The sequence below is a fragment of the Mandrillus leucophaeus genome, unplaced genomic scaffold (assembly GCF_000951045.1).
Source record: "Mandrillus leucophaeus isolate KB7577 unplaced genomic scaffold, Mleu.le_1.0 Scaffold1, whole genome shotgun sequence".
NCBI classification, from domain to species: domain Eukaryota; kingdom Metazoa; phylum Chordata; class Mammalia; order Primates; family Cercopithecidae; genus Mandrillus; species Mandrillus leucophaeus.
Window position 1 is genome coordinate 1,991,942 of NW_012098097.1, and position 10,297 is coordinate 2,002,238.

Sequence of the window (10,297 nt, forward strand, 5' to 3'; positions counted from 1 at the left end):
TTGACACGAAGAAAATAATGAAAAAATATGTAGTAAATGCTTTTTTGGCAGAGAAGGAAAAAAAAAATCAGCAGGAAGAAGTAGAAAGAGACACTTTCACTGAACAGCTGCAGTAACTCTAATGCCACTTATGTAAGGTCCTAATCTTGAAGAAGCTTCATTTATGCTATCATTTAAAATGTGATCTATTATCTCAAAAATTTTTAAATCTATAGGGTGCTTGTTTATTTGGTGGAGTCAGCATTACAATGGAGGGACACGCTGGTGTTTTTGGGGGCCCTAGGGAAGCTGGTTTAGAGCTGAATGCAGACATTCAGTGGTTGTCTTCCTCTGGCTTGGATAGATGAGGTGCTTATGGCATGTACAAGTTTCCACACTATTTTGCCTGACCCGAACTATCCAACTTTTGAAGTGTCAGCTCAGTTTTCATGGGTTCTGAAGTCCAAACCAATGTTCTACATCAAAGGAAAGGAGTGTGATCTGAAGATGGGCAAAGTGTCCTGGGATGCCTCAATGATCTCTTATGAGTGAACACTTCATGGTGTGTGCAGTACAGCTTGCGTAGCAATTTTAATTTTCCATGAAATGTTTCTGATTACAAAATGAAATGGAACTTTTTTTGACCCAAATCTTTCTTTACCCAAAGAAGACACAGCCTATAAAAACAAAGCTACTCTTTCCCGGGTTGGCAAATCTTGCATGAAAATAGTACCATGATAAAAATAGCAGACCTAGCCGAGGCCAAAGAGGGAGGTGAACTTTAGAATTCAAGAGAGGACAGGTTTAGAGTTACCTTCTCTCTCTGTAGCCACGGCAGTTATTGGCGCACAATCTGAGGTGAGTTATTTTTCTGCATGGAGACTCATTTCTCACATCTCAAAGTGGGCTAATTCTATCTGCTTCCCTCCATAAAGTGTGGATAACTGCAATTATGTATGCAAAGTCCTATCATATTTTTTATCATATAATCCATTAATGACTAAGAATGATGTACACTGTAGGCTTTTATTTGGTAGATGATTTTTAACTTATATAGAGACGTGTCCAATTAGGAATTCTATAAATGATATTATATGTATTATAAAATATTTGCTGAGAGCATCTTTCATGAGTCCTTTGTCTCCCTTCTATTTAGTATGATCTTTGTACACAGCATTTTATTCTTCAACTCAAAGTGCAGTGTTTGATGCTCTTTCAGTGATAGCTCTACACTCTGTTTCTGAAGTAGGTGTGAAACTTACTGTATAAATTCAGAGGAAAGATTAGATTATTTTTACAAAAATTTAATTACATTTGACTCTCAGTTTCTAACTTGCTGACTTAGCAGGGAATTGACTCTCAATCAAAACTGGGGTTCCTAGGGAGTTGAAAGAAAGTTCCTGGCATCTTAGGCAGTGTAGAAAACATTCAAGGGCTAACCCTGGTGTGGGCCCTTGTAGAGGGGCTCTGCTGCTTCTCTGTCTGGGCATTGGCATCTTTGCCAAGATCAGGATTGCTAGTTTTCTGGGTGAAGCCTTCATAGGTTGGTCCATTCTGTCTACTGAGGTTTAGTCATTTTCTAGGAAGCTGAGAGGAAACAGGTTTGGGATCCCTACTAGTCATAGAACTCAAGGATCTCTGTAACATATCTAAGTTTGGGGAACTATACTTTTTCCGCTTTCTCTCTTTTCCTAATATTTCATTTTCTTCAATACTTCTCTCACTTCTTTCACCCCATATGAAATACACTTACTCTGATCTACTAAAAAACTGTAGGGTTTTGAAGACACAAGCCAAAAAATGAAGTCGTCTTCAGACAACTTCAGACTTCTGCCATGCAACAGAAACACTGTCAGACAAGAGAGCATGAAAGTTTGACTGTTTCCTTGCAGGTAGAAATACAGAGTAAACAAAACACACGCTTTTTATCATTGTCAATAAATTTGCCACATGCCAATTTTGAGCATGGTCAAAAGGGGCATTTTGGAAATGGTTTCAATTTACTTTTTACAAATTTAAAATAAGTAGAGACATTCTTTACTTAAGATTGTTAGTGGGCAGTTGGAGAAGATAACTCAGGATGGATTTTTTAAGTACACTTTTAAATTTTGGAATAGATTTAAATTTACAGAAAAATTGTGAAAGTAGTCCAGATGGTTCCCATATACCATGTGCTCAGTTTCCCCTATAATTAATATCATTAATATCATACATTTAGTATGGGACATTTGTCATAACTGATGAACCAGTATGTTGATATATTAACTAAAGTCCATATGTTATTCAGATTTCCCTCATTTTATCCTAGTGATCTTTTTGGCATTCTATCTAGGATACCACATTATACTTAGTCATGTCTCCTAGTGCCTCTCATAGTTGTGACAGTTTCTCAGATTTTTCTTATTTTTTTTAATAGCCTTAACAGTTTTATTTATTTATTTTTATTTTTTATTTATTTATTTATTTTTGAGTCAGAGTCTTGTTCTTGCTCTGTCACCCAGGCTGGAGTGCAGCAGTGCGATCTCGACCCACTGCAACTTCTGCCTATCAGATTCAAGCAATTCTCCTGCCTCAGCCTCCTGAGTACCTGGAATTACAGGTGTGTGCCACTATGCCCGGCTAATTTTTGTATTTTTCAGTAGAGACAGAGTTTCACCATGTTGGCCAGGCTGGTCTCGAACTCCTGGACTCCAGTGATCCACTTGCCTCGGCCTCCCAAAGTGCTGGGATCACAGGTGTGACCCATCGCATTCGTCCAGCCTTAACAGTTTTAAGAAGGAGTAGTCAGTTTGTAGGGTGCCTCCATATTGCAATGTTTATGATTTTTATTTTTTCAGTTATACAGAGGTTACAGAGTTTGAGGAGGAAGAATACGGAGGTAAAGGGCCATTCTTATAAAATCATATCAAAGGTATGTGGTATTAACATGACATCACTGTTGTTGCTAACCTTGATCACTTGGGTGGGATGAGGTTTATTAGGTTTCTCCACTATAAAGTTATGCTCTCCTCCTCTGCCCAGCACAGCCAGCTTTCCATTTTGTACTGTTTGGAAAGAAGTCAATATGTGTAGCTTACACTTATAGGGTGGGGAGTTATAGTCTATCTCTTTGAGGGGAAAATTATCTCTTATTCCTTATTTAGTGTGATGTTATGATTTATAATAAGAAATACATATTTGTTCTTCATCCCCATTTTCTGGCATACAGCATCTAAAACTCTTAAAATCTCCTAAATGATGTGTGTTTTTTCTTACTAATGAGATGGCTGATGACTGGTGGCTCCTGAGAAGCCTCAGGATGAGGTCTAGTTGCAGGGAAGCCAAGCCTGTGATCAGAGGACTGAGATTTCGCTTCCCCTTCCCCTTCCCCTTCCCTTCCCTTCCTCTTTTAGACAAGAGTCTCACTCTGTGGCCCAAGCTGGAGTGCAGTGGCGTGATCTCGGCTCACTGCAGCCTCTGCTTCCTGGATTTAAGCAATTCTCCTGCCTCAGCCTCCTGAGTAGCTGGGATTCAGGAATGCACCACCACACCCAGCTATTTTCCATATTTTTAGGAGAGATGGTGTTTTGCCATCTTGGCCAGGCTGGTCTTGAATTTCTGACCTCAGGTGATGGACCCACCTTGGCCTCCTAAATTGCTGGGATTATAGGCATGAGCTACCACAATCGGCCAAGGAGGACTGAAATTTTCAACCCTATATTCTGACCTCCTGATAGGGGTGAGAGGCTGAGGGTTGAGTTGACTACCAGTGGCCAATGATTTAATCAATCATGACTATATAATAAAGCCTCCATAGAATCCCACAAGACAATTTTCAGAGAGCTCCCAAATTGGTGAGTATGTTAGTGACCAGGTTTATTATGCCTGTGTGCAGTAAGCCAATTATTGAGATGACAGGTTTTGGAAAAAAGAAAAGATTTTATGCACAAGGCTGCCATGCGAGGAGATGGGAGAAGAAATCTCAAATCTACCTCCCCAAAGATAGGGTTTTAGAGAAATTTATGGGATAAAGGTGCAAAGTGGTCCAAAACACAGGGGAAGGTGACTGGGGACAAGGAAAAGCAAGGTGTGCTGGTCTATTTTGCATTGCTATAACAGAATACCTGAGACTGTGTAATTTATAAAGAAAAGAGGTTTATTTGGCTCACAGTTCTGCAGGAAGTACAAGCATGGTACCTGTATCTGCTTGACTTCTGGTGAAGCCTCAGGAATTTACAGTAATGGTAGAAGTTGAAGGGGGAGTAGGCATGTCTCATGGTGAGAAAGGAAGTGAGAGAGATACAAGGCTTTAAGCAACCAGCTCTTACTTGAACTAATGGAGTGAGAACTCACTCTTCACCAAGGGGATGGCACTAAGCCATTCATAAGGAATCCACCCTCATGACCCAAACACCTCCCACTAAGCCCACTTCCAACCTTGAGGATTACATTTCAGCATGAGATTCGGAGGGCATAAAACATCCAAACTATATCACGAGGTAATTGTTGATCTGCCATGTGTAGTCAAGCGTCATGGTTTTTAATAGAGCATGTGTTCAGAAAACGGTGGCATTAGCATGATCTAAGGGGGGAGGTTTTGGCCCTCTGATGTCAAAAAAAGTCACCTCTTGGGCATTTGACCAGGCCCAGTCAGACAGTTGGTGGTTTCAACTACCTTTAACCAGCCTACCCCCAACCCCCAATTCCTGAAGAACAACTCTAAGCAGCCATTACCATGGAGATGTATATGTTAGAGATGTTATCTATAAGAAAGCTAGTGGATTGCTTAGCTATGTAACTTTTAGCTACATATGTTTTAAGGATAACTAAGAAGTGATTAAAGGCAAGCAAGACAGATTAAGTTTGATGGGCTTAATCAGGTTAGCCCTCGGTTTCAAATAGCTGAAAGTGCTGGGAGGGTGAGATGGCTGGAGAGGACACAGAAGCTTCATGTCACTTTCTCCATACCCTGTCTTACGCATCTCTTCCATCTGGCTGTTCCTGAGTTGTATCCCTTGTAAGAAAACTGGTAATCCAGCAAGTAAACTGTCTTCCTGAGTTCTGTGAGCCATTCTAACAAATGCTTCAACCTAAGGAGGGGGTTGTGGGTACCTCCGATTTACAAATCAGCAAAGTGTGTTGGTCTATTTTGCATTGCTATAACAGAATACCTGAGACTGGGTAATTTATAAAGAAAAGAGGTTTATTTGGCTCACAGTTCTGCAGGCAGTACAAGCATGGTACCTGCCTCTGCTACCATTAGATAGAAGTAGTGAGTAACCAGGGCACTCACCACTTGTGATTGGTGTCTGAAGTGAGGGGCAGTCTTAGCTTTTAACCTGTGGGGTCTGAGCTAACTGCAGGTGAATAGTGTCAGAATTGAATAGAATTGTAGGATACCTACTTTGGGTCCACAGAGACCTGAAAAATTGCTTGTGGTGAAAAAAACCCATACACGTTTGGTATTAGAAGTGTTGTGAGTGTAGAAAAGGAAACAATTTTGTTTTTTCCTTATATTTATGTGTTTATTTGTTTATCCATTCATTCAATGACATTTATGTCAGTATGCACTCACAGGTATTTATTTTATATGGTGGGGAATCATTCAATACAGTAGACCTTGAACAACACAGGTTTAAACTGCATGGACCCTTATATGTAGATTTCCTCTTGCCTCTGCCCTGAGACAGCAGAACCAACCCTTCCTCTTATTCCTCTTCCTCCTCTTCCTCAGTCTACTCAACATGAAGACTTTTAATGAGCCACTTCCACTTAATGAATAGTAAATATATTTTCTCTTTCTTACGATTTTCTTAATAACATTTTCTTTCCTCTAACTTGTTTCATTGTAAGAATACAGTATATTATATATATACACACACACACAAAATATGTGTTAATCTACTATCTATGTTATTGCTAAGGCTTCCAGTCAACAGTAGGCAATTAGTAGTTAAGTTTTTAGGGAGTCAAATGTTACACTTGGATTTCTAACTGCATGGGTGGTCAGCATCCCTAATCCCTGTGCTGTTCAAAGGTCAACTGTGTTATGTTATTTATTTTACTCAGATTGTTTCAGCTTTTATATTCAATGAAAATTTCCTATGCTTTTTCCTCAGTGCCCACCCAATCCCTTTCCTTTATAAAAAATGACAGTTATGACTACCTTTAAGACTAATGGGCTGGGTGCAGTGGCTCACGCCTATAATCCCAGCACTTTGGGAGGCTGAGGCAGGTGGATCACCTGAGGTCAGGAGTTTGAGACCGGCCTGACAAACATGGTGAAACCTCGTCTCTACTAAAAATACAAAAATTAGCTGGGTGTGGTGGCAGGCGCCTGTAATCCTAGCTACTCGGGAGACTGAGGCAGGAGAATAGCGTGAACCCGGGAGGCGGAGGTTGCAGTGTGCTGAGATTGCACCATTGTACTCCAGCCTGTGGGACAAAGCGAGACCCAAAAAAAAAAAAAAAAGATTAATGATTCTAATTTCTGTAAACACACCTAATACTAGGTGATTTTTAGGACTGAAGGAAGCAAATAGGTTAGTGTTGCCAAGTCAAGAATGTGCCCATGAACCATGCATTTGAAGTTGTGAACTCAGCATGACCAACTTACAATTTTCAAGTAAATTTACTTTTGCCAGATGACCACTTCCTGTTTTTATAAGGAAGAAAAAAACAACCTCTACTAAGGTCTAAAATATCGAATGGCTCTAAAAAGCAATGTTTGGTTGATGAAAGTTTAAGGGATTAGATGTGGATGGATTTGATTTCCTGCAAAATACACACAAATTGTGAAATTAAGGTATGAGAGGATTAAGGCACAGCCTGTCTTAGGTTTTTTTTTTTCTTCCTAAAACCTTTGGAAAATGATTCAAGATGCTTGAGCATTACCAAAATCATCTTGGGGAGTATCTTCTAGTACGTTCTTATATTGTTCTCTGAAACTTATATTTAATAACCGGGCTGTTAAAAGTTTTCAATAAAGTTGTGATCCAGGGTCATTACACTTTAGAACTAGATTAATTAAGACCTATGATAACCTGGTATTTCATGTGGGGCCATGTATATTAAGTTTTATTTATAGATTCCTCTGGCTTCTGGTGTTGTCCAAGGTGAAATAATGCAAGCGTGTCTCCTCCACTGATGACAACTAAAAATCAACTATCTGAAGTTACTTAACAGTCAAGAAAAATAGAGCGTTGTGGAATACAGTAAAACACTGGAGAAGTGAACCTTAAGGGACTGTGTTTTTGCTGCTGTTGTTCTTCCCTTTTTTTTGTTTGTTTGAGATAAAGTCTCACTCTTGTCGCCCAGGCTGGAGTACAATGGCACAATCTCGGCTCACTGCAACCTCTACCTCCCTGGTTCAAGCGATTCTCCTGCCTCAGCCTTCCGAGGAGCTAGGATTACAGGTGCCTGCCACCATGCCCGGCTAATTTTTGTATTTTTAGTAGAGACGAGGTTTCACCATGTTGGTCAGGCTGGTCTCAAACTTCTGACCTCAGGTGATCTGCCCACCTTGGCCTCCCAAAGTGCTGGGATTACAGGTGTGAGCCACGGCGCCTGGCCTGTTCTTCACTCTTATAGTCCTGAACTATGCAATGGAGGTACAATTGGAGGTGAAAACTCCAAGAGCAACCTTATTTATTTACCTTAAAGGAGTAGAAAAAGCTGTCCCTGTAGTCTGAATAATGTGAGCAGATGTCTGTTGTTTTTATTTCTTTTTTTTTCTCTTGTTTTGCTTTGACGGCAGGCCTCAGTGACAGAGAAGCATGAAATTGTCAGTGCAAACAGCTAAAACTCAGAGAGAAGTCTTGTCTTCTCTGTCAGAGCAAACAGAAAAAAAAAAAAACAAACCAACAGTCTATGAGTGTATGGGGGTGTGGGGGCATCACCGAGAGCAGATGGCTGAAGAATACAATGCATAATTCTGTGTCTGGACCCACAAAGGTCCAAGGTTTATCTCTGAGCAGCACATTTGATAGCTAGACCCAAACAAACATAGCAAAGGCCTTGAGAAATGAATGAAGATTTAAACCATTGCCCAAGTTTCAGGCTAATCCCTGAGTAGTGCATCTACGGGACAGACCCGAAGAAGCACAGCACAGCCTTTGACAGCAGAACTGAGTTTAAGATCACTGAACACAAAAAGTGAGATAGAACATGCATTATAAATCCAACTGCATTTATTGCTGGCTACTACAAATGAACATAAACCAATCGATTTTTATCAAAACCTAAAGCTTATGCAACATAATTTTTAAAATGTCCAGGATATAATTGAGAATTAGTCCATAAAGAAAGAAGCAGGAAAAAGTGACTAATTCTCAAGAGAAAAGATAATTCATTGAATAAATTTCTAGCTTAAATAAATGTTGGAAGCATCAGACAAAGTATTGGTAAACACACTTGAAATGAACAGAAAGAAATTCTAATCTGAGAAATAGAAATGATTACAAGGCAAATAAAGTAGTAGCCTATAAGTGTAATGTGTAATGCCAGCACTTTGGGAGGCTGAGGTGAGAGAATTGCTTGAGCCTGGGAGTTCAAGACCAGCCCAGGCAACGTGGTGAAACCTCATCTGTACAAAAAATACGAAAATTAGCCAGGCATGGTGGCATGCATCTGTAGTCCCAGCTACTCAGGAGGCTGAGGCAGGAGAATTGCTTGAACCTGGGAGGCAGAGGTTGCAGTGAGCTGAGATCACACCACTGCACTCCAGCCTGGGTGACAGAGTGAGACTCAGTCTCCAAAAACTAAAAAAAAAAAATAAAATGAAAAAAAGAAAAAAAAGAAAAGAATGCTTCTCAGTTCATTTTATAAGGCCAACATTACCATGATACCAAAACCAGACACGGACATTTCAAAAAATGAACACGATAGACCAATATCACTCATAAACATAGATGTAAAACACATTTTCTTGAGAAAATGCTAGCAAAATGAATCCAATGCTGTATGAAAAGGATAATATATCATGACCTACCTGGGTTTATACCAGTTGTATAAGCTGATTCAATATGCAAAAATCAATCAATGAATTTCATCATATCAACACCTTGGAGCAGGAAAACCATATGATCTTCTGGATAATACTTAACACCTGTTCATGATACAAACTTTTTTTTTTTTTTTTTTTTTTTTTGAGCCAGAGTCTCTCTCTGTCGTCCAGGCTGGAGTGCAGTGCACGATCTTGGCTCACTGTAACCTCTGCCTCCAGAGTAGCTGGGATTACAGGCATGTACCACCATGCCGGGCTAATTTTTTCTATTTTTAATAGAGACAGGGTTTCATCATGTTGCCCAGACTGGTCTCAAACTCCTGAGTTCAGGCAATCTGCCCACCTTGGCCTCCCAAAGTGATAGGATTACAGGCGTGAGCCACCCCGCCCTGCCCCATGATAAAAACTCTTTATGTAAACCAGGGGTAGGATGAAACTTTCTTATATAAGATAAAGAGCATACACTAAAAGGTGGCCTAGAGCTTACATCATACTTGATGATAGAATGTTCTCCCTCTAATATTAAAAACAAGACAAGGATGTCTGCTCTCACCATTCCTAATCCACCTCATACTGGAGGTCCTTGCCAGTGCAATTATGTAAGCAAAATAAATAAAAAGCATGTAGCTTGGAAAGGAAGAACTAACCATGTTTATATTTGCAGACAACATGATTGCCTGTGCAGAGAAGTCTAAAGAATCTTCAAAAGTGTACTAAAAGTAATAATGAGCCTGGCAAGATTGCAGGATACAAAGTCATTGTGCAAAAATCAATTGTATTTCAATATATTAGCATGGAAAAAATATAAATTTAAATTTTAAAAAAGCATAATTTATAATAGTACCAAAGCATTAAATACTAGGTATTTCAGTTGCACATAATGATTTCTAACTTTAATTTGTTAAATTATTTTTCCAGAAAGTATTTATGAGCATATAACAGCCCAAACTTGATAAATGGTTGAGTAGGTCTGAACAGGAATTGTTTGGACGGGAACTTTTACCCAATCTGTAGAGTAAGATGGAACTGGAAGTGTAAACACGGGAACTAATTTCATTAGTTGTTTTTCAAGAAGAGACATTTTATCTTTTGAAGGTAGATTTAAAGTCAGGAATTCAAGCCTGAAAAGGCAGTCCAATAAGACAATGCCTAAAAAATTGAATCCATGACTCAGAGTAGAGATTTTCAGACTGTGTTCCATAGATTCACAAAGTTCTGCAGAACTGCCTCAGAGTCGTGTGTGTGTGTGTGTGTGTGTGTGTGTATGTAAATGTGAGCAAATAAGGTGTGTGCATGTGAGTGTATTTGTATAAATGGGGATATACATGTGATTGT